Source organism: Typopeltis vanoorti, chromosome 11, assembly GCF_054136105.1.
Source record: "Typopeltis vanoorti isolate ZY-2024b chromosome 11, IOZ_Tvanoo_1.0, whole genome shotgun sequence".
In the NCBI taxonomy this organism is placed as follows: Eukaryota; Metazoa; Arthropoda; class Arachnida; order Uropygi; family Thelyphonidae; genus Typopeltis; species Typopeltis vanoorti.
Window position 1 is genome coordinate 88,227,044 of NC_143559.1, and position 26,513 is coordinate 88,253,556.

The 26,513-nt window shown below is 36.0% G+C and overlaps 1 protein-coding gene across 2 annotated transcripts in view; it reads right to left on the minus strand.

Annotated features, from left to right (window-relative positions):
• The window catches only part of LOC150101832 (uncharacterized), a 572,233-nt gene that overhangs the window by 521,402 nt on the left and 24,318 nt on the right, over window positions 1–26,513 (minus strand). The window lies entirely within an intron of this gene.

Genomic DNA, 26,513 nt, shown 5'->3' on the forward strand with positions numbered 1-26,513 from the left:
CGATTGGAGGAGCTATACTGAAGGAAGATGGGGAGACAGGAGAGAGAGAGAGATCTGGGGGGGTGATGATTGATAGAAAACTGAAATTCAAGGAGCATATTACAAAGGTGGTGAAGGTAACCCAGAGGACTGTTGCAATACTGAGAAGGATGCTGACCTGCAGAGATAAAAGAGTTATCATTCCATTGTATAAGACCCTGATCAGACCACACTTAGACTATTGTTCTCAGGTTTGGTCCTCAGGATTTGAAGGGGATAAATTAACTGTGGAAAGGGTACAGAAGTGGATAACAAAGATGGTTTCAGGACTGTACAATGTCAGTTACGAGAATCGACTGAGGGAATGTGGACTGCAGAGTTTGGTAGACAGAAGAAGGAGAGGTGATATGATCGAGACTTTTTAACTGTTGAGAAGCAGTTACAGGGTAGATATTGCGGAGTTCTTTCGCTTGGTCGAACAGCAGGAAGGAGTTGTGACAAGAGGTCATCCTTGAAAGTTACTAAAGGAGGCTGTGAGCAAGAGCATGAGGAGTGGTTTCTTTGCATGGAGGGTGATTGAACAATGGAATGAATTGACTGGGAGAGAGGTTAGAGCAGGAATGGCCAATAGGTTCAAGGAGTGGTATGACTGGTGGCTTTGCGGAAATGGAGGAACCAACAGCTTATACTGGAATTGTGATGAATGAGGTAGAGGTAACTAGTCTATTACAGAACCTCAATGTCAATACATCTGTGGGTTTGGATGGTATACCAGCTCGTGTCGTACGTGAAGCGGCCAAAGAATTGTCAGTGCCCTTGACCATTATGTTTAATTTGAGCCTCAGGACTGGGTCAGTCCCAAGGGGGTGGAAAGAGGGGAAAATAGTTCCACTGCACAAAGGTGGTTCCAAGGCTGCTGTTGAAAATTACCGGCCAATCAGCATAACAGGAATCATTATCAAGGTCTTAGAGAAAATAGTCAAGAGGAAAATACAAGATTGGATAGAAGAAAATGGGATACTGTATCGGGGACAGCATGGTTTTGTGAAGGGTAGGTCATGCCTCAGTAACTTGCTCACGTATTATAACACAGTGATGGCTGAACTGGATAAGGGTAATGGGTTTACAGTGATTCTGCTGGACCTTGCTAAGGCCTTTGACAGGATACCACATGGAATTCTAATCAGTAAATTGCAGCATATGGGAATGGACATAGGGTTGGTGAGATGGATAGGAGGGTGGTTGACGGAGAGATATCAGAGAGTGGTTTACTCAGGACGTCCACAAGACGGCCTGTGACTAGTGGTGTACCACAAGGATCTGTTCTTGGACCACTGCTGTTTAATTTGTTCATAAATGATATAGGAAAGGATCTGAGAGGAACAGTTCATTTGTTTGCGGATGATGCGAAGTTGGGTAGGGCAATAGTGAATGCAGATGACGTCAAAATTTTGCAGGATGATTTGGATAGATTGGAGGTCTGGGCTAGGGAGAATGGATGTCAATTTAATGTGGCAAAATGTAAGGTTATGCATTTTGGGGTGAAAAGATGGGAGGCAGTTTACTGCATTGGTGGAACCGTGCTCCAGGAAATTGATGAGGCACGAGATTTAGGAGTGTTGGTGGATAAGGAATTGAAATTTAGGGGACACATTGCAAAAGTGGCCAAATCAGCTCATCAAATCACTTGGTTGCTGAAGAATACGTTGACAAGCAGAGACAAGCAGGTTATTGTTCCTCTGTATCGAGCCTTGATAAGACCTCATCTCGACTACTGTGCTCAGATTTGGTCACCTACGTTTCTTCTTGATGGGGAGGAGGTGGAGAGGATCCAGAGGCGAGTGACCAAGATGATAGCAGGTCTGTGGAATGAACCGTATGAGAACAGGTTGAGGATTTGTGGGTTGCAAAAATTGGTTGATAGGCGGAGGAGGGGAGATATGATTGAGACATTCAAATTACTGAAGGGTTTCTATAAAATTAATTCAGAAGATATTTTTGAGAACAGGGCTGGTTGTGGGAGGACTAGGGGACATCCATGGAAACTGGGCAAAAGTGTGGTTAGTAAAGGTGTTAGAGCTGGGTTCTTTACTTTTAGAGTAGTGAATGAGTGGAATGCGCTCCCTGAGTCTGTGGTGGATGCTGTGACAGTGAATGAGTTTAAGGCGAGGTATGATAGATACTGTATGAATGTCGAATAGTTGTGATGAAAATGATTTGGGGCCTCCCTCGATGAGTCTAATGACTCCCTGGAGTTGCCCGTAATAATAATAATAATAATAATAATAAACTTTGTGTTTCCTAAAAATGACCTCCCACGATGAGTCTTTTGACTCCATGGAGGCCTGGATAATAATAATAATAAAATAAATCCAGTATGAGTCTACAGGATTCCTTAAGTGAACTGAATAATCTATAACAAATGTGGTATGAAAATCAGTAATAAAAAGATAAATCAATGAAAATTGCAGTGTGAACATTGAACTTCAACTACATCCTGAATGGAGAACCTTTAGAACAAGTAATTCATTTCAGCTATTTAGGCATGATTGTTAGCAAAGATGGGAAAATAAACCTAGAAATAGATAACAGAATAAGCCATGTTGGTATGGCAGAAAGTCAAATGAATAAATTTATATGGAATAAGAGAGAAATTATTCAAAACACTAAACTAGTTGTATACACAATAGTGTCCAACGAATTTTAACTGGTGGATCAGAGAGGATGGTTTGGAAATAAAACAGGTAGCCAGAGATATGAATGTTTTAAGAAAAAATTATGTAAGTGAACAGATGGCATCAATGGCATATTAAATATGCCACATTGCTTTCTTTTGATCCGTCATTTTGATGTATGATGTCATATTATCTCCCAGACATTAATGCAGTGAGTACAGTATTGCCAAATAAAACTTTTTGAGTTGCACTTTCAAATTCTGTAAGCAGTTTTATTTTGTTTCTGGTTAGAAAATTATTGGTCATGAAAACCCCGACAATAATTTAGAATCACCCTGTATATAAATATCAATTCCAGATATGTGCAAAATTTATTATGCTAGCATGCTACATGAAGTAGAGGCTGGGAAGCAAGAAAGAATATATGAATGTTCTTTTTGAAAGACTGGAGGCTGTAGTCTTTTGGGAACAATAGATGATGACTAGAACAGAGAACAGAAGTGAATGAAATAAAATGGGAATAAGAGGGAGTGGGTGGGTTTGTAATTGCTTTCATGTTTTGAAAGACTAAGAGGCATCAGAAGAAAGACTGATATCATACAAGGCCATCAGCATCCATAGAAGTACCTATAAAAAACACATAAGGTAAGATTGAGAGTTCTAAAGAAAGAGAGAGGTCATAAATTAACTGCCTCCTGGACAACCTCAAGAATTTTACTTAAGGTGAAGAGAAGATCTAAATACTGTGGAATGATAGAGATTATCTGGTATTCAGATGGATAAATGGAAATTTATGTTAGATTCTAAGTGGTATCTGCTCATCATGACAGTAGGTCTTTCATGTTAATTGGCAGGACTGAAGAGAAACCAGTTTGATTTGTGGATATATAAAATACCGTCATTATCTTGGATATTTGAACAACAGAAACCAAACTTTAGAGAAAAATAATTAAGGTCAATGATGGGATCTTCAGTATGATTCATCCATAAATGCCACCCTTGAGACAGATCATGCTGAGTGGTTTAGATAGCTAAGACAGACTATACCCACAGTGCACATTGTTGTAAGGCCTTAAGTACTATTTTTTTATTACCACCTTTAAAACCAAAAAACATATTCCTCTAAGAATCCTCTCCTCCCACTAGCACATCCTGGAGTTTATTGCATCTATTGCACCTATAACTTACCTTATATTGGGGAAACTGGATGTACAATCCCTATCCGTAAAAGAGAGCACAAACAACACATTAAATTTAATAATTTTGGTGAAGCAGGCCTCTCAGATCACGCTCTTAACACCTTACACCAAATTGATTGGAAAACTACTTGCTCGTTACATTATACAAAAACCTGGTATGAACATAAATTGAATCCTTTCTTTGAGGCTTATACGATGATCAGAAAAAATTTTGGAAAATTATGGAGATAACTACCGTGTTTGAGTAAAACTTTAGTTTAATATAAACCAAAATCCACACTTGATGTTTTGACCTTTATATCAAGGTCATCTTCTGGAGCATATATACTATATACAGAGAAACAAGCTGCACTACAATCTACATGGTTTGCTAAAGTTACTGACCAACCATTACAACAATTACTGGCCTGACCTCTGGTGGGGAAAAAAAACCTTACTACATCAACGCAAAGGGTTATCAGAAAAAAATCAAAGAATCCAACACCAATATAATCTCAATGCCACTTTTAAACCACCTACAAAACTTAAAAAGATGTTCAACTCCTCCAAGGATCCTCTCCTCCCATTAGCACATCCTGGAGTCTATTGCATCCACTGCACCTGTAACTTACCATACATTGGTGAAACTGGACGTACAATCCCTATACGTAAGAAAGAACACATAAGACACGTTAAATATAACAATTTTGGTGAAGCAGGCCTCTCAGGTCACGCTCTCAACACCTTACACCAAACTGACTGAAAAAGTACCCACTCTTTACACCATACAAAATCCTGGTATGAAAGAAAATTTAAGGAAGCCTGTGAAAGTCTGATAAACCACCCAAATATTAACAATAATGGTGGCATGAAAATCCCAAGAATCTGGATGGCACATATTCAGCCTACTTAATATTTGGTATCTAGCATACTTCAGGACTCTAGGTAACCTTCAGCTAGTATTGAAAACCATTCCATACTAACTGGTTGGAATTTATATATATAATCTATATAATCATGTTGTTAATATATATATATATATATAGACTTGTTGCTCCTCAGCCCAATGTAATGTTACAACCAATAGATGATAATAATAATAATAATAGGACTCTAGCATTGATGTAGTAAGATTGTTTTTTTTTTTTTTACCACAGGTCAAGCCAATAACTGTTGTAACGGTTGGTCAGTAACTTTAGCAAACCATGTAGATTGTAGTGCAGCTTGTTTCTCTGTATATATAGTATATATGCTCCAGAAGATGACCTTGATATAAAGGTCGAAACGTCGAGTGTGAATTTTGGTTTATATTAAACTAGTTTTACTCAAACACAGTAGTTGTCTCCATAATTTTCCAAAATGTAAACAGAAATTGAAAGAAGCTTGTGAAATTTTGATTAACCACCCTAATCTTAACGACAAAATCTTAACTGGTTTTCTTTTTCCTAATGGTTTGTAATTTACTACTTGTTTTGGTAATATTTCTGTTTTCATTCTTTCAACGTGTTCCATCCATTTATGTTTATTTTTTTGTTTACTGATTCCTGGTTTAGTTCTTTAATAATCAGCCTAATAATGTTATCATTATTACAAAATAAGAGCAAATTTCTCAGACATGACTCCCTTTAATAAAATGATGATGTTCTTTTTTGCAAAGTGTAGCACATCTTTATGCATGCTAGTTCTTACCAACTTCTCTAAAATCTTTACAACCATTCCAGAGATACTGATAGGTCAACAATTATATAAATCACTCTTTGCACTACTCCTATGGAGCAGGATTACTATATATTCTTTCCATTCTTGTAAGAACTTCTTGAGCTGAGACTTGAATTATGCAAAGAACTCAAGGACTAGCCAGTTCAGCTGAACATTCCTTAAGCATACATGCTGATTTCCCATCTATCCTTACCAAATTCTTATCCAGGTTATGCAACAGTTCTAGATCTAATGCACCTCAATCTCTTCATCCAATGTAGTGGTTGTACTGTGCACCATGTTACATACCTTACATCTCCAATTACATCTGCTTCTGACATAATGGTACAGTTTGCATTCAGAAAAGTTATTCTTCCACATTCACTCTTTTGTTAGTTGCAGCATAACAATAAAATTCTTTTGGGTTGCCTTTAAGTTTGCACTCAACTTCTTTTCATATTATGACTTAACTTCCCTTACAATGCTTGTAAATTTTCTGTCTTGAGTTGCATGTGTACTATATGGAATTTTTGGCATTGTGTGATAAATGCAAATACTAAATAGCATCTTTGTTCTTTTTTTTTCACTAGAGATATCTGATAACATCCAAAAGTGAAATCAAGCTTTGAAAACAATTAATAGCAACCAATTCTCCATGTGGTTCAAAGAAAAAGGAATAAGCTCTGTGACTGAATTAACTGCTCTGAATCAAGGACCAATCATACATTCTCCAACAGGAGGAGGGAACTGTTTAGAAATAATTGAAAATACTAACTTACCCCATTCCTAGATATTGTTAAAAAAGTTTCTTGAGTTCTAATGTATATTTTAATGGTATTTTGTATTGTCTAACAAAACACCATTTATCTGCTTTTATAATAACAGTATTGTTGAACACACGTACGCTTAGTAAGCAAGTATTTTCTTTCTCTCTCCATGAAGCCTGTACTAAACTTTTATCATCATTTCTCTGATATGCACCATTAAGGAATGTATAACAGATGCGCATGTGTGCAATACAATTGGACAGTATGATTAAGGTTGCATCTCTTTTCAACAGTATTCCTTCAAATTTACCTATTACCTGTGAACACTCCAATATTGTCATATCTAATATTTTGCTTCTGGTGTCCAAGATAGGGTGCTAATCATTATGGGTGACTGGAATGACAAAATAGGAAAGGAAAGAATAAGTTTTGTTGTAGACCCATCTGAATATGGCATAAGAAATGACAGAAGTGATAGATGTATCAAATTTTGTTTAAAGTATAAACTGATAATTGCAAACAATTCCTATGAACAAAAAGAAAAAGGTATACGTGGAGATCTCCCAATTATTATTATTATTACACCCTCTATTATTATTACATGGAATTTATAGACTCATCGTGAGAGGTTCATTCAACTGACAACATATTTATCATATAGAATCTTAAAGTCCTTAACACTCCTTGCATTAACAACAAATTCTGGTAATGCGTTCCATACACTGACAATTCTCCATGTAAAAAATCTACTCCTCACACCCTTCTTCACCAAACTTTTACATAACTTCCAGGAATGACCACTGGTTTTTCTCCCCTCAACTTCTACTCTTTTTATAATCCCCTCTGGATTAATCTGATAAAGTCCTCTCACTAACTTAAACATCTCTATTATATCACCTCTCTTCCTCCGATCCACCAAAATCTGCAATCCACATATCTTCAACCTCTCTCCATAGCCAGCATTCCAAACTCCTGACATTGTCTTAGTCACTCAACTCTGGACCCTCTCTAATGTCTCCATATCACACCGAAAACCAGGTGACTAGATCTGAGCACAATGATTCAAATGTGGTCTGACCAGTGCCTTATACAGAGGCACAAGCGGCACACTTCCTTATCCTTGCATGTTAGAGTACTTCTTATCATAGCAGCACTACGATGTGCAACCTTTTGCAATACTAGTAATATGCCCTCTAAACTTTAGTCTAGAAGGCATATTACTGTCATCCATCACTCCCAAATCTCTAATCTCATCCACTTCCAACAGTAAAGCAACATCGATATAGTACACAGCCTTATATTTCTGCACTTCAAAATGGAACAACTTGCACTTATTGATATTAAAACTACAACCCTACTCATTTGTCCAAGTAAAAAGTCTATTCAAATCTTCCTGAAAGGTAATAACATCAGCAGTGCTACTTATAATTCTTCTCAACTTTGCATCATCAGCAAATAACTGAAGATCCCCAGTCAGTCCACATGATATATCATTTACAAATAAGTTAAACAGCAAGGGGGGGGAGCCCAAGAACAGAACTCTGGGGCACACCACTGGTTACCCTGCTTTTTTGAGACAGTGCTCCATCATACACAACCTGCTGGTATCGTTCAGAGAACCAATCTCTGATCTATCTAACCTATTTCCATCCTCTGCAGCTTGTACATCAACTTACCATGTGGTAATCTATCAAACACTTTTTGCAAAGTCTAAGAATATCACTGTATATGATTCTCCCTTATCTAATACACTTGTCACCTTATCATAAAATGCAAGTAAATTACTGAAACAGCCTACCCTTTACAAATCCTTGCTGACCATCATAAAGAATGCCATGTCCATCAACCCAATTCTGTATTCTATTCCTTACCAAATTCTATTCCTTACCAATCTCTCCAGCATCTTGACCAGAACTGCAGTTATACAGACTGGCCTATAGTTGGATACTTCTGTCTCAGAACCATGCTTGTGGAGTGGTACTATTTTGCCTTCTTTCCACTCCTTAGGAATCCTACCCACTGCAAGACTTTCATTAAATAACCAGGTCAAGGGCATAACCAACTGTGGTGCACATTACTTAATCTTTTAACTGCCGAGATACTAAATAACCAGCATGATCCTCCTTGCTAAGTTATTTTCACAATTATAAAATATTTTATAATAATATAAATAGTTACTATAATGTATTACACATTTTTGCACTGTTTTCTTGTATAAATTGAAGTCACTGAACAAAACTGTTATATAGGAATTTTATTTTCAAGTTAGGGATGTCCAAAATTCATCTTGAAATTTATTTGAAGATAAATTTTGAAGTATTTTGGGGGAGGTGAGAAACACCTCCCCCAAAATACTTCAATACTTTAGTAGTGTGTGGTAATTTTGAAAGCAGGGGTGTACACATAAGGCTATACCACATTTGGCACACATGTACCGGCTCTCTTTTCTTTTTCTTTGCTCCAATGTGGTATATAAACACACATGACAATGCCTAGTGGGATTTGCTTTCTTGGGTGTGGGTGATATAGGTATTAGGAAATGTCTTTCCCTCAGTCTGAGGGGTTCGTCACCCTGTGATGGTCGTCCAGATGTAGTGGTTGGTGTTGGCATGTGGAACTTTTGAAAAATTTCTCTGATGAGAGTCAAATGAAAATTAGCATGTGTGATATTTTCACCAGTATGTACATTATACAAAATACGTGAATTGAAAACAGTAAGATCCAAGAGATTGAAAAAGAATTTTCTATACCATTTGAAGGCCTTTAGCACACATTCAAGAGAACTGACCATCTAAGATGAAAAGTCAAATGGCTATTTTTTCTGGCAAAGTTAATTATCAAGCAATATCAAGGATAAAGAGGGAGCTTGCTCCACCTTTGCTTCGAGTTGCCTTGGTGTGGTATTACCAAGGGTCACTTATGCTTGGATTCGCTGACAGTTCGTCAGCATGAAACTCTTAGATCGTAGTTTTCGATCTTAAAGTTTTGCATACTGGCAGTATAATAATAAGGGATTTTTATCCCATTAATTTAGAACTGACCATCATGTCTGTCCTGTCCACAGGCCCCATAGTCCGTCCTATTATAATCCAATGACACACATTCAGGTTTCATTATTGGCATGTTTGTTGTCCTGTCAACTTTCCCTGATTGTTTCATAGAGTCTGAGTGGAGTGTGGTCAACATACAAACTTCCCGTTTATCAATTCATTTTACCATCATCACATTATCTGTGTGTCTGGATTTTACCTGTCCTTTGTCTAAATTTTTGTTCAGTTTCGGCAACCATTTCCTGTTTTTCCTAACAGTCCCACATGCATTGGTACCATTTTTATGTAGCCAGTCATATAGAAGAGGGCCAGAATACCAATTGTCTAACCACGATGTGTGCCCTTTCTGCAAATACTTTGCCACTAGGGTTTTTGCACCAGGGCCCCAGAAATCCCAAATTCACATTCTGGAATAATGTCTGTAGTTACCCCTTTTGTACACTACAAAATCTAACATATATCCAGTCTCACAGTCACACAACACAAAAACTTTGATCCCGAATCTGTCTTTTCGAAGGAATGCTGTTTGAACTGGAGGTGGCCCTTGAACAGTACTAAGCTCTTGTCAATACATATATTTTGAAAAGGGATAAATACTTCACTGTAGGTTTTTCTCAGATGATCAATAATTGGTTGTAGTTTGTGTAGTCTTTGTCCCAGAACCCGAGTTTCATTGTCATTGAAATGTAAAATATATAAAAGTAAAAGGAATCTGTCCCTAGACATGTAGTCTGTGAACTGTGGAGTAGCTATGAGGGGATCCTTGGACCAATATTCTGCTACTGTTAGTTTTTTTATCCTACCCATAAGCATTATGATTCCAAAAAAATATATATAATTCCTCTGGGGTAGTATTTTTCCATTTTTGCAAACGAGATTGGGGTGCTGGTGATAGTTTCTGACTCAAAAATACATAATATTTATTAGTTTCGTCAGCAATATGTTGCATTATATGAAGGGGGGGGAGAATAGTTTGAAAAAATTGAAAACAGTTGAACCATCATCTATAATTGCTGAAATAACTGAATTATCATTATTGAATTAGTGAACTGTTGAACAAAAATTTGTATCGCGCCATTGAAAACAATGAAGCGTCAGTACAATTTCTTTATCGCGGATGCACTAGAATTAGTAACACTGAAATCAGTGTTACTAATTCCGCCTCAATAACAGAACGCTGCTGTCTGCTTGTCGAAGCCATTTTTACTAACCCTGGAATCACCGCATCACGTGATCACCTGGCTCCTGTTGTCGAGGACGGCTCTGATAACATTGTTCATGGTCTCACAATTTTTTACGAAGATAGTGCCACAAAGCAGACAGAAGCTTGAAAATTAGTTCCTTCTAATCCTAAGAGATGGCACTATAAGCCCACTCAATTCAAATGCTTTCACAAACTAAATTAAATGAGTATTACACAGTGAAAGTTCAAATCGAGTTAACTCGATCGTAGCAAGGTCACCATTTTTTCCGGGCTCAAGTTAACTTGACCATAGCAGTTAAAGGGTTAAGCATACATGGTGATATGTCATCCATTCCCATAGTCTTATTCATATCTAACCCAACCAACATCTGATACACCTCTGTTTCTTTCACTTCCAATTCTTCCAATACTTGCCAAGGGCCATACAAGGGCCACTACCCATACCGGTATGGGTAGTGGCCCTTGCCTTAATGCATAGCATTACACATATCCGCAAGGAGATGTGCTTTGCATTATGGGAGATACTGAGATAGAAGTAGTGAGAGCTTTCTCCACCTTTGCAACGAGTTGCCTGGTGTTGCACTACCTTACCCCAGTCCTGAAGATACTTTCAGGTGCAAACTTTGTTTGCTCATGCTTGTTAAATAATTCCACTATATCCTTTGCAGCTGTTAGTCTGCTGTCATGACTATCCACCAATGGTACACATACTAATCAAACAGATTTTAATATGAACAGTCAGTGATATGAAAATGGAATAACAAATGCAAAAGTTACCAAGTGCCAACTGTGGATCAGACCATAGAGTTGTGAGAATTACAATAAATATAAAGTTAAAAAAGATAACTAACAGATTTAGAACATTCAAGTGGGATACAGATAAATTAAATAGCAGTAACACCAAGATGTTGAAAGTTTATTTTTCAACTTGGTTAGAATATAATAAATTTACTTTAATCCATTATCCAAGTGTGAGCAAACAAAGTTTGCGCCTGAAAGTATCTTCAGGACTGGGGTAAGGTGGTACAACACCAGGATGGCTCCTTGCAAAGGTGGAGCAAGCTACCAACACCCCTATCTCAATATCTCCCATAATGCAAAACACATCTCCTTGCGGATATGTATAATGTTATGCATTAAGGGAAGAGCCACTACCCAGACTAGTTTCGACCTTTATTGAGGTCTCTTCAGTGGGAGCCAGGCCCAAGTGGAGATACCAGTCAGAAGTATTAGCAAGGTCATCTCAACCTATAGGAGTTGCCAATTGGTGTGCCATCTTTTTAATAAATTACTCTGGATTTAGAGGAAGATGTTGAAAGTTTATTTTTCACTTGGTTAGAATATAATAAATTTAGTTTAATCCTTTATCCAAGTGTGAGCAAACAAAGTTTGCGCCTGAAAGTATCTTCAGGACTGGGGTAAGGTGGTACAACACCAGGGCGACTCCTTGCAAAATGAGATAGGAGTGTTGGTAGCTTGCTCCACCTTTGCAAGGAGTCTCCCTGGTGTTGTACCACCTTACCCCAGTCCTGAAGATACTTTCAGGCGCAAACTTTGTTTGCTCACACTTGGATAAAGGATTAAACTAAATTTATTAAAGTAACACCAAGACTTTATTTCAGAATAATATAGCACATTATATTGAAAAGAAAGAAGACTCCAACAAATGGATTAAGGTAAAAGAAGCAATATTGACTGCCGCAGAAAAATGTATTGGAAAAACAAAGAGCACGATTAAAAAACAACGTGGATGACTGAAAAGATACTAGAACTAATGGATAAAAGAAGAATCTGGAAAAATAACCCTAGTGGAAATGAAGAATATAAAAGATTATATAGACAAATAAAAAAATAAATATAGAGAAGAAAAACATAGATGGATCAATAATAATTGCTTAGAAGTAGAGAAATTAATAAAGAAAATAAAATTGTAGTTACATTCGATATTAAAATTTCTTAATAACCAAAAGGAAATAACAAGCCAACAGTTAAAAGACAGGAATAAGAATGTTAATTATAAATTCAGAAGACAAGATACAAAGATGGAAGGAATATCTAAGAGAACTGTATAATGACCACAGGTCTACAAACTTATGATGAGTGTGCATTCAAATAATCCACATATACTTAAAGAAGAAATAGTAAGTACAAAAAAAGAACTACCTAATGGCAAAATGATGAGATGTGATGGAACATGGGAAATGGAGCATGGGAAACGGATGAGTTAATAAAAGACATAAGGAAATAAGAAACAGATTTTTTACTAGAAATAATACAGAATATATATGATACAGGCATACACATACTACCAGCAGACATCATAAAATCGATTTGCATTCCAATATCAAAAAATAATAATGCAGCAAAATGTAAAGATTTTAGAACAATTAGTATCATATCCCATGCTTCAAGAATACTAATGAAAATAATAAAAGATAGAATATCTTTTATTAATAATTTATTTATTAATTAATAAATAATTAATTTATGTTATTAAAAATTTATTAAAAATAAAGATAGAATAAAAGATAATAATTGGTAAATTTGCTTGAATCTTACATAGTATTATTTACTTTTTGTATCTTAGTGTGTCTGGGTGATTTTTGTATATTTTCTGAGTATTTTAATTAGTAAATTGATAGATACGATTATTTGTGCACATGGCTCCCCATGAAGAGAAATACAGAGATGGCATCCAGGTTTTTGTCAAAAAATTTTAATTTAAAGGATTTGATTCAGTGTACCATTTGCGAAATGTATGCATTGAAGAGAGTGGTTGGAGTCTGGTTAAACAACGATAGTAGAGTGAATGTGTACAGAAAGTTTAAGGAATGTGAGGATTTAAAGAGTGTATCAGGTCGTGAGGGTGATATCGTTGTTGAAAGTGAGAATGTAGAAAATAGTGATTATGTGATGTATGAATGCAGTGATATTTGCGAGGTAGTACCAGATAGCTGTGAGAGTTGCATTGAAAGTGAGAAAGAAGGTAAACATACAGAATGAATGAAGGAATTAACGGAAAATAAAAATGATGAGACTGATGAAATGAGTGAGATCACACGGTTACGCAGAGTGATACACAGGGCAAATTGGCAGCTGGAGCGTTGGCAAAAATGTTTACCGAGCGTACCGACTAATAAACGGCAAAAGTATGATAGGAAAAATAAGAGTATGACAGTGAGTGTTGTATGAAGATTCTTTAGTAAGAGGTGTGATAGTTGAGAGTTTAACAAAATCGTACCAACCTAGTGCGAACGTTAAGGATGTAAGCAACTCAATTAGAATACAAAAGCAGCAGATACAAATGATTTGAAAGGAGACAAAATGGCTATGAGAGAGGATTTGAAGGAAGTGCTTGCGGTAGCAAAAGAGAAGAGTGAGAGAGTTAGGATGGTGAGTCTGTTTCCGCGGTATGACAGTGAAGAGTATAGAAGGAGGACCATAATTGCTAATGACATTATGTAGTAAATTATGCAGGAGGAGTGGTGTGGAATTTGTGGATGTGTGGAGTGAGTTCAATGGGCGAAAGAATTTATATAAGATGGATGGTTTACATTTGAATGGATTTGTAGAAGTGGATGTGCAGATCAGAGAAACTAGAGTTATTAAGGAAGGGGGGGGGGGAGTAGATATGCAGACTTTAGGGAGACAGTTGAGTGTATGAATGTATGTAATATGCCCGAGCGAGTACGAAAGACAATAAATCAGAATGGGATAGTTAGAATAAGGCATCAAAATAGGGATGGGACAAATGGGCGTCTACAATTCATGTCTACTAATGCCAGAAGTATTAGGAACAAGAAGGAAGAATTTTTGGCCTTGGTTGGCACTTCCAGGCCACAGGTTATTGCAATTAGTGAAATATGGCTGACAGAAGATGATATAGCTAGTGGGATTGAATGTGAGGGGTTTGGTGTGTTCAGGAGTAACAGGAAGAATAAAATGGGGAGGAGTGTTATTGATGATAGCTGATGAGCTACAGCCAAGGAGAATGGAAGTGGAACTGCAGGATAGAGAAAAGAGCACATTTGAGGCTATTTGGTGTGAGATTGAAACTAGCAGAACAAAATATACAGTTGGGTGCTGCTATAGACCAGGTGATGGAATAGATGGTGGAGATAGTATGCATAAGCAAATAGAAGAAATGAGTGGAAGGAGTGTAATTATTATCGGAGATTTCAACTATGGTAACATTGACTGGAAGTAGGAGAGAACACATGGGAGGAAGGAACTGGATTTTATGCAGTTATTAAGGGATAACTGTCTGTGACAGCATGTAATGGAAAATACTAGGGGTCAGAGAGTGCTTGACCTAGTAATTGCATCTGAGAATTTGGCTGTAACGAATATGACCGCATTGCTACCAATTGGTGAGAGTGTTCATAGGGTCTTGACTTGGGAGGTGGCTAATGGTGTGGAATTTACAATTAAAACAAGGTACATGTGGAATTATCGGGCTGGTAAGTATGACAAGCTTAGGAGTTTGATTGGTTCAGTGCCATGGCATGTAAAACTGCAAGGGCTAGATGTTGATAGTGCATGGGAGGCAGTTAAGAAGTGTTTGTATGAGGCATGGCTGACTGTATACCTAGAGTCTGAATAATAAATCAAGTTGGGGTTAAATGGATGAATAACACCATTAAGCTTGAGCTGCAAAAAAAGAAACAACTGTGGAGGGAATTTAAGGATAAATGTGACCAACAGGCACATGAACGGTATAAAGCGTAGGCCAGAAGGGTAACGAGTGGTAAGAAAAGCAAAAACGGATTATGAAAGAACATTAGCCATGCAGGCTAAAAAGAATCCCAAACAGTTTTTTCGATATGTTGCAAGTAAAAGAAAAAATGTATATGGCAGAATGATTTTAAAGACTGCTGATGGTAGGAAGGTAAACGAATCAGTTGATATAGTTGAATTACTGAGCGAGCACTTTGCAAGAGTATATTATCCAGGTGATGACATTGCAGGAATGAATGAACCAATAGATTATACAGGAATTGTGGTGAATGAAGTGGAATCGAATAGTCTATTACAAAACCTCAATGTCAATACATCTGGGAATTGAATGGTATACCAGCTCGTATCGTACATGAAGTGGCTAAAGAATTGTCAGTGTCCTTGACCATTTTGTTTAATTTGAGTCTCGGGTCTGGGTTAGTCCCAAGGGGGGGGGGGAATAGTTCCACTGCATAAAGGAGGTTCCAAGACTGCTGTAAATTACCGACCGATTAGCATATCAGGAAATGTCAAGGTCTTGGAAAAATTAGTCAAGAGAAAAATACAGGATTGGATAGATGAAAATGGGATACTGTATGGGGGGACAACATGGTTTTGGGAAGGATAGATCATGCCTCAGTAACGGCTGAACTGGATAAGGGTAATGGTTTACAGTGATTCTACTGGATCATTCTACTTAGTGATTGCTAAGGCCTTTGACAGGATACCACATGGAATTCTAATCAGTAAACTGCAGCATATGGGGATGGATATAGGGTTGGTGAGATGGATAGGAGGGGGGTTGATGGAGAGATATCAGACAGTGGTTTATTCAGGAGTAGAGTCCCAAAGATGGCCTGTGACTAGTGGTGTGCCGCAGGGTTCTGTTCTTGGACCACTACTTTTCAACTTGTTCATTAACGATATAGGAAAGGATCTGAGAGGAAGTGTTCACTTGTTTGCTGATGATGCAAAGTTGGGTAGAGCAATAGTTAGTGCACAGGATGTCAAAATTTTGCAGGATGATTTGGATAGTTTGGAGGACTGGGCTAAGGAAAATGGATGTCAATTTAATGTGGCAAAATGTAAGGTTATGCATTTTGGGGTGAAAAGATTAGCAACAGTATACCACATTGGTGGAACTATACTCCAGGAGATTGATGAGGCCAGGGATTTAGGAGTGTTGGTGGATAGGGAGTTGAAGTTTAGGGGGCACATTGCAAAAGTGGATAAATCAGCTCATCAAATCACTTGGTTACTGAAGAATACTTTGACAAGCAGAGACAAGCAAGTTATTAGTTCTATGTATCGAGCCTTCCCCATCTTGACTACTGTGCCCAGATTTGGGTGCCAGGGTTTCTTCTTGATGGGGAGGAGGTGGAGAGGATCCAGACGCGAGTGACCAAGATGATAGCAGGTCTATGGAATGAACCTTATGAAAGCAGGTTGAAGATTTGTGGGTTGCAGAAATTGGTCGATAGGCAGAAAAGGGGTTATATGATCGAGACATTCAAATTGTTGAAGGGTTTCTATAGGATTAATTCAGGGGATATTTTTAAGAACAGGACTAGTTGTGTTAGGACTAGGTGACATCCATGGAAGCTGGGCTAGAATGTGGTTAGTAAGGGTGTTAGAGCTGGGTTTTTTACTTTTTGAGTGGTGAATGAGTGGAATAAGCTGCCAGAGTATGTTGTGGGTGCCATGACTGTGAATGAGTTCAAGGTAGGGTATGATAGAATCATACCTTGTGTGATTCTATCATACCTTGATAGAATCACACTTGATAGAAATTCAATGTGTGAATGTCAAATAGTTGTTCTTGACATGATGTTAGAGCCTCCCTCGATGAGTCTGTCGGCTCCCTGGAGTTGCCCGTAATAATAATAATAATAATAATAGAATGTTTTCAAGAATTAAATTCCATATAGATGAACAACAAAAATAATTCATGTTAGGAAAAAGTACAATTAATGTCATTTGTGAATTAAAAAATAATTATTGAAAGATCAATAGAAACAAATAATAATATATATCTCTGCTTCATAGACTTTCAAAAAGCATTTGACACAGTAAGCCATGAAAAGTTAATAGAAGTATTAAAAGACATTCAAATTGATACAAAATACATCAGAATAATAATAGAATTATACTGGAATCAGAAGACACAAATTATAAAGAAAATTAATAATGAAACAATACATATCAAAAGAGAAGTGAGACAAGAATTATAATATTCCCTATACTTTTCAACACATATAGTGAAATGATAATGAAAGAATTTGAAGAAATTGAAATGGGAATAAAAATAAATGGCATTAGAATTAACAATAATGGATTTGCTGATGATTTGGTGTTCATAGCAAAATCAAAAACAGTTACAAAATATGGTTGAAATACTAATCAAAAACAGTCAGAATTATGGCTTAGTATTAAAATGACAGCTAAAACCAAGTACAGGTGGGTCTCTTTTTATGCGGTAGATACGTTCCACAAAAAACCACATATAAAAAATCACACAAAAAAGGCCTAAACTTACATTGAAAAATCAGGGATACGTTCCATAATTTTCTAAAACTGCATAAAACCGAAGCAATGAAGTAAAATAAACCTAAAATTTAATAAAAAAAAGTTTATAAAAATTATAAGTTTGTTTTAAAGCTTTATGCATTTAATTTTATTGAAAAGTAACATTTTTTTTTTTTAACATTTTGTCATCAGATTATCGTCACTATTAGACAATATTCGGCAACGTTTGAGAACTGGTGCAAAATCATTTCATCACCAGAAGAGATAGTCAGCGCATCACATTACACTGTATGGTAATGGTTCTTCACAAACAGAATTAGCTTCACCCTCCTTCTGTGCTGATTTATTTCTTGTGATGATGTAATCAGTGATTAAACTTTGCAATGATGATTTCACTAATTTTTTATACAGCTCGTGATATCCAGACATACAGTTCTTCAGCTCACATTGGAATTTAAAGGCTCGTTCAGAATTTGTGTCATTAACAAGAAAATGATTTTCCAATTTATTGCACAGTTCAAGACCTTCTTGAATTATATTTGCAGTGAGGTGGAGGTTTTTCTTCCACTTCACTATCGTTTTCTGGATCTTCGACGATATCTAAATTTAATCGATATCCAATAATATCATCGTCACTTAAGGCATTATCCACAAGCAATTCGTCTATATCGTTCTAGCTAAATGTATCAAAACCTTCTCCACCAATTTCATGTGGCAATGTAATGATTTCATCTGATAATGTAGATGTTTGCATGGTTGCACTGTTTGCAATACATCCAGGCCAAGCTGCTTTCCAGCAAGCATTTAAAATTTGTGGTCTTATTTCAGCGATAGCAGATGCAACATGATTTAAGCAGTCCAAAATAGAAATTTTTTTCCAAACATCAGTTACTGTTAATGATTCATTTTCTAGTTTATCCGATATAAATTTAAAAGTGTGCTTAACGTAACATTTTTTAAAAGTAGCAATTATGTCTTGATCTAATGGCTGAATAATGCGTTTTGTATTGGGTGGAAAAAACACGACCTGCACATTTGGATGTTCTAAATGCGGATGACTTGGTGCATTGTCAACAATTAATAAAACTTTAAAATAGAGAACTTTTTGCTTCATGTATGTTTCCACTTCTGGTACAAAGCAATTATTGAACCATTCAGTAAATACAGCAGTTGTTACCCAGGCCTTTGTATTAGCCATCCAATGTACAGGCAGCTGTTTTAAATCTTTGCCTTTTAGAGCACATGATCCTAGAAATCGATTTACTAGGAGGGGTTTCAACATTCGATCTCCTGATGCATTGCTACAAAGTAATAACGTTACTCAACCTTTGCTTGCTGTAAACCAATTTGCTTTTTCTTCAGACTTTGCGATGTAAGTTCGACTAGGCATTTTCTTCCAAAACAATCCTGTTTTGTCAGCGTTAAACACTTGATCGGGACAATATCCATCATCTTAAATAATTTTGGCTAACTTCTCTTGAAAATTTTTGGCTGCTTCTTCATCTGTTGCTGCAACCTTGCCTGTAATCTTCACATTATGAAGTGCATTCCTTTTTAAAAACCTGGCTTACCATCCTTTGCTAGCCCAAAATTCTTTGTCAGCCTGGGAAGCGGAAGTAGACAGCTCCAATTGCTTCATCTGTTCATAAAACCGAAGAGCTTTTTGTTGAATTAAATAACCACTTATATTCTTCTTTGAGTTAATTCTTCAACGCAAATTACGAGCGCTCATTCTGCATTTTCTAATAAAGCATCTCTTGAGTACGATGATAATATGGCACTTAGTTTTGTGCCAGAAATGACAGATTTTCTTATTGTGACTTCATTCTTTTTAATTGCTCTTACAGTGATGATGATGAACAGCCTATTTTTTTTCCTACCCACTGTAGGGTGAAAGCCTCTCCCATTGCGGGAGGTTTTGGGTCTACTACTCCCATGGTGACCCAGTCCATATTGGGAGAGTATATCTATACTTGGGTGAAGTAATGTATGAAGGTGGAAGACAATCACAAACATCCATGCCTATGCCGGATTCGAACCCGCAACCTACTGGCTGGAGAGTGGATACGCTAACCACTCGGCCAACCAGGCCGGCCGCTCTTATAGTAGATTCGCCTAAATTAAAAAGTTTACCAACCAATCACTGTAGATCCCCCTCCTTTTGCTAAGCGATCTGAAATTGCAATTTTCATTTCCAAATAAATTGTTTTTCTTTGGTACTTTTTTTCTCCATTGGGCCAAATTTAATTAATTAATAATTAATGATCAATTATGAATTAATATTAAAAAATCAGCTAAATTAACAATTAATTATTAATGAATATATTACAAAATAACCAAGGTGTTCCATGAAAATTTCAGGATTTGTGAAGTGTTTCCGTTGTAGGAAAAGTTTGAGAAACGCTAGATTACCCTATTACCGGAATGGATTCTCCTTCTGTTGACATGCACAGAAGTGTCAAAAGGTCTCGTATCTGTGAGCGTGCACCGCATAACTTCAAATCCGCATAAAAAGAGACCAGAGTGTATATGGTAATAAGCAAAAAACAGCAGCACACAAATTTAAGAGTATCAACACAATTCATTCAAAATGTAAAGGCCTATATTTATTTAGGAGTAATGATTACAGAAGATGGAACAACAGTTATGGAAATAAAATCAAGAATAGCTAAGGCAAAAGAAATATTGTTGGAATAATAAATTATTAATGACTCCAGAATAAATAAACAGACTAAAATAAGAATAATAAAATCCTATGTATGTCCCAGAGCCTGTGTAGCTCAGCGGATGTGGCATTTGCACATCACAGTGCTTGACCATACAAAGGAAGACTTTGTTTCAAATCTTGTCGTCGACTAGAGGAAATTTATCGAAGTCATTTTTCGACCGGTTCCTGAGTTAGTCGCTCTCTGGCAAGGGCAACCGGTTTTTTCTCCTCGAAACTCGGGTTTTACGTCCCGTCAACTCAAGAAAATCGACCGTAGAACCCACATTATTTTAGACATTAAATATATTGTGTTAATGACCACAAGATGGCGGCACTTGTTGAGCTGTCTCTCTTCACTGTGTGCTGCTTAATTAGTGATAGCCTTAGGCCAGCTATCTCTAATTGGCTGCCAGTGGAGATTGAACTGCCCACTTAGTCTCCGAAAGTTAGATAGGACTAAACGGCCTACTCCCTATATGGGAATAAAAAGGCATTAGCTGATATATGTTCCACATTGTATTATGGAGTGAGATGTGAACATATACAAAATCCATAATCAGGAAATTGCAGGCCTTTGAGATGTGGCACTATAGGAAAACACTGAAGATTTCTTGGAATGAGAAAAAACTAATAAAGAGGTATTGAAGTTAATGGGAACCAAAATAGCACTCATAGAAGACTTTATAAAGAGAAAGTGCAAGATGGTAGGGCACATATTAAGAGGATCAGCAGAGAAAATGTCTCAGGAAATATTGGAGGGAAAATTAGAGGAAAGATCTCCTGGTAGACCAAAAACTTCTTGGGTTGATGATGTAAAGAAATGGATAGGTAACAAGCTATTACGAGATAAAAGAAGGGACACTCTGGTGTACCATGATTGCTAACCTCCAAATTGGAGAAGCTACTTAAGAAGAATAGGGTACTTCTGAAGTAATCTACCTAGCTCTGGTTCTTCCTCTGGATCTATTTCCTACCACCATCACTGCATGAAACACCTGTTTTACTAACCTTTCCTCTCCCCATTAAGTGACCATACTATCTGAGATCAGTTCTGCACACACACCTGAATGCTAACAATATCAGTTTCTTTCTTAACATTTTTTAATTTTTAATATTTTTCACATGATTCTGCAATTGATGCCATTTGTTCATTTGCTCCCATAATTTTCCTCAGAACTCTCATATGTGTGGTTTCTAATCTTTGATCAAGTATTTTATTTCTAACCCGACTTTCAGATCCATAACTTAAAACTGGTAAGAACATTGAGTTGTAACTAATAATTTCTCTCTTATTCCATATAAATTTATTCAACTGGATCATAACAATACCAGCTTTGCTTATTCTGTTGTCTAATTGCAAATTTAATTTAACATCATTACTAAAAACTGTGCCTAAAAGCTGAAATATTTTACTTTATTTTATAGGTTCTCTATTAAGAATTCAGTTGAAATTTTCAATATTCCTGCCTATTTTCACAGTTTTGGTCTCCTTATTGCTGATTTTCATTCCAAATTTGTTATTCAATTTTGTTAGCGAATACTGGAGATTTGAGTACTGAATTTGTTTAAGAATAAAACATCTGCATAAAGCAAAGGGATAAGTTTGATATCTTCAATTCTAATAGCAGGTTTAATGCCACTTTCTTTCATGATGCAATCTATACAATCTACATACATGATAAATAAGAAATAGTGTGCACTCTTGTCTTACTCCTGATTTTATATCAAGAGTGATTTTCAGGTATCTCCTTCAATTCTAACTACTGATTTACGACTGAAAAATAGTGTAAGATATCTGTATTAAAATGCAGAAGTCCCACAAATGAAAAATATAAAAATGAATTTATTTAAAGTTAACAAGTTAGTTATAAGACATTACATGAAAGTAGTTATTTAAACAAGTTTATTTTTTGTATGTTGCAAGCCAGACATTTTGAGATATTTTTTCTGACTACTTAAGTCTTGCTTAGATATAAAATAATTTTATTATGTCAGATATCAGAGTGTAATTATATTTTTGTATAAGCTGTCAAAAGTTTTGCCATGTTCGTGCTGTTTGTATCTAGACCAAAATATGTTGTCAATTATACAAGAGAAGAGAAAGTTACTGCTGCATTCACATTCTGAAAATAATTAAATGAATTTACCTCTGTGCATACAAGATTGTAAAATTAAAGTTTTCTGAACTAGGAAAAGACTTTTATCATGGTTTCAAGCATGGTGCTGAAGAAAGTAATGGTGACACACAATAATGGACTAAAACGGAAAATTTTCAGTTGCTTTTCAAAGCATGCGAAGGAGCAAAAAGAACATTACAAACTGTTGCTAGGCATTCAGCTGTTCAGGAATAGAAAAGGAACACATAGAGAAAAATTGTGGAATTTCTGTGTCTTCAATATATGAAGTCTGAATAGAAATTAGAAGAAAGTTAGAAATGAAAGACAGAGAGCATATTCTTTTAAGAAGAGATAAGTTAAATGAAGTTCAGTTGAAATTCAAAGGAACTTTATTGCTCTCTAGTTCATATAAAATGGGTCCAATAAAATTGTTTTATTTAGGATTTGCAGTATAATAAGCGATTTGAAATAGTTGATATGGATTTAGTTATTTCTTCAGATGTTTCATATAGAAAGCAAAGTTGCTCTGAAGTGATAAAACTGTTGATAAGATTTTTAATAGTTCATTTAATGGGTTTGATGTTACTTTCATATTGAAAATAAATATTTTTCTTCAGTATTCTGATTTTTTAGGAAGCAAGAAGAATTTCATTATTTATGTTGTTGTCATATACAGATCAGGTTTTGTGTTATGTATTTTTCCTGAATTCAAAAGGGTGAATTCAAAAGAGAATGAGTTCTGTAGGAGAAAAGAAACTAGGGTTCCATATGTCAATATATATATATATGATAATAACTGTTGATATATGTGACTATAAGGAAGTTATGTAGTTCAAGTGTTTTTTATGTTTTGGAGTTGGAGTTTGAAGAAAATTTGATACATTGTCACTTGCATGGTTAATTTGATGTTTGTATATATATTTGTGTTTGTAAATTAAATATTTTTATTTTGGTTATAAGGTGTGTGAAGATTCAATCTCTAAATGGGTTTAATGGTTATTGAATTAATTCAAAAAATAAGATTTTTATGCGAGATTCTGGGATAAGAATAGATTACATATTCTGGGATAAGAATTGATTACATATGCATAGAATAGATTACATATTGTTCTGCATAATGTTCCATCTACAGGATATAAATGTAGCATTTTGGAAAGCTCTTTGCTGGGTACCTTGCCGCATAGCTTTTCGAGATCCATAAAACTTATATATAGATCTGGAAGATCCAAGGTTTTGTAGATCTGGTTATATTCCCTTCTTATGGTACAGATCCTTGTTATACTCCCACAATTTCTAACCTATTTTTGATAAAGTGAAAATCGGATATTGACAACCTCTATCTGGCCTGAACCAATACATAAATATCTAAATATGTTACATAAATATCTTTCTATTTTTTTTTTATATATGTGAACTATAAGAGCTTTACTCCAATTATCTAAAATTCAACCTTCTGTCCAGGTCTTCTGCATTATAATATGCATGTAGTCACCACAAAACTTTTATACTTGCATGTACATTTGGGCATTTCTGATCAAATATCTATTCCTGCTGCCTTTCCACATTTAAGACTTTTGATAACTTTTCTACTTGAAGTATTGATGTATACTCCTGTTTTCACATGCCTTTTGAATATTTTCTACTACTGTTCTGTCACTCTTTGTTTCATTTTATCCTTCAAAATAATTACTCCTGACATCTAGAATATCTTTATCTTCACCTTTATCATCTTTGATTCTTTCCTTCCTTCATTTCTAAACTTTTTCAATACCCTTTTGAAAATTTTACCACCTTGGCAAAATTTTTTGAATTTGTTTTTGCCAAAGTCTTCCCATGAGTTTGCTTAGCTACTTTAGCACACAGCTTAACTCTCTTACATTTTTCTCTATTCTTTTAGGACATCTGCTAACTTATTTGCTAGGAACTTTTGGTATGCATTCTTCTTTAATTTCATGTATCCACCAGCGTATTTATTTTTCTGTTCTTGCAGAAGCTTTCCCACATGCCTTCATAGCTGAAGCAGTCAATGTTCTCTTCAGAATTAAAACCGAGACACATCAAGGTTTGGTTGTTATTTTTACACTGTTTCCTTTTTTTTCTTTTTTTTTTAAATAACATTTGTATAGTTGAGTATGGTTAACCTGTAAATGATACTCCACTTTAATTCTTTGTAAAACTTTCTTTTCAATGTGGTATTTATTTTTATCCTACTTAAAACTATAATTTTTCAGGAAATAACAGCATATACTGAAATATTAAGTATAAAAACTGTAATTAATACTTTCCTATATTTCGCCAATGTTACATTGCCATCATCAGGGATCACAAAAAACAATGATATGTGCATGCAGGCAATAACACTGGGAAAATGAGGCTGAACAAAGGCAACCAAATTTGGGCCTAGAGTCCTAAATGGCGTCCCCTAGTGGACTAAATGGTAATCTTGGCCGTTGCGCTGAAGATCTTAGGATAAATGCTTCTCAAATTTCAGGCAGTCTCATGCACCCAAATTTGAGGAGGTTTGGAAAGTTTTTCAGGGCTGAGACAGATTCAAGAAATAGCCCTTTCATATTTGTATTTACTGCAGTGTAATAGAGTTGCCTTCTTCCAGCATATCCTGTGGTGGGTGTCCAAAAGCATGGTCAGCAAGTCCTGAGTGGATGTACTGGTAGAACTGGATTTAGTCCTTGTGTTCAGGAATTCTGATATTGGCTGTCCTGCCTGTTTGGCCATAGTAGGAAAGTTTGCAACTGCAAGGGACCTGGTAGATACTTGGTAGGTCCGGGGAATGTGATTGGTCTTTGGTAGAGCAGATAAGAGATGCCAATTTCTTATGTGGTGTGTAAGCAGTCGTAAGGTTGTATTTCCTTAGGATTTCAGTGAATTTTTTGGATGTGCCCTGGATATATGGAATGGTGATATAACTTGAATAACTTCTGCTCTAAAGGGGAAACAGGGGAGGGGGGTTGTAGTTACAGGATTTATATATATTTTGGATTTTATGGAGATTGTAGCTATTGGCTAAGAAAGTGTTGAGAATATGCTCAAATTCAGTAGTTAGGGCACAGTTATCAGAACTGATTGATTTTGCCTTGTTATATAGAGTTTTCATAATCCTATATTGTTGAGAGGGGGGGGAGGTGACTGTTTCTGCCTATATGCATGGGTTTTCTGTAAACAGAGAATGCCAGGGATCCATCAGGTTGGCGTGTAATCCGAGTAGAACGAGGTATCTTCAGCCTTCCCAACAATAGTATCAAATGGTAAAACACTATTAAAAACTAGACCTCTGAATATTTATGAGTAAATAATATGAATGTTACATTGCTCAGATATGAAAGTTTGTAGTGCTTTTATTTTAGTTATATATTGAAAAGTTATGGAATTTTCAGTGAGATCCATTGCCAGTTTTCTAAGAAAATAGAGTAGAAACACCATAATTATAGTATGTAGGGGAAAAAAAAGTGTGTGGGGGGGTAATGTTATATCGAGAGTCCCCTGCAGGTTAGTTGGTATTGATGATACCTCTTGGTTGAAAGACCCAGGTTCAAATCACAAGCAAGATGTAAAGCACCTTTTATTAAGGACTTAAGGTGAGTTAGCCAGTCTCACATAGAGATCACAGTATTTTTCTATAAAATATATAATTTGGGTCACCTAAACCACAAGGAATCAATATGATCGAGTTCCAATCCCAAACATCTCTGGCATTTCAGAACCGATTTCAAGAATTCTGAAGAAATATGATTTAGTAATGACTTTTATTCTTATTAATAAACTCTCAATGTATTTCCCCTCTTCTAAAGATAAACGCTTCCTATGTCTCTTCCAGGTGTGTAGACCAAGTGAATGCCATCTTTTCTACTTCGGACAAACTGGATGCTCAATAGAAAAAA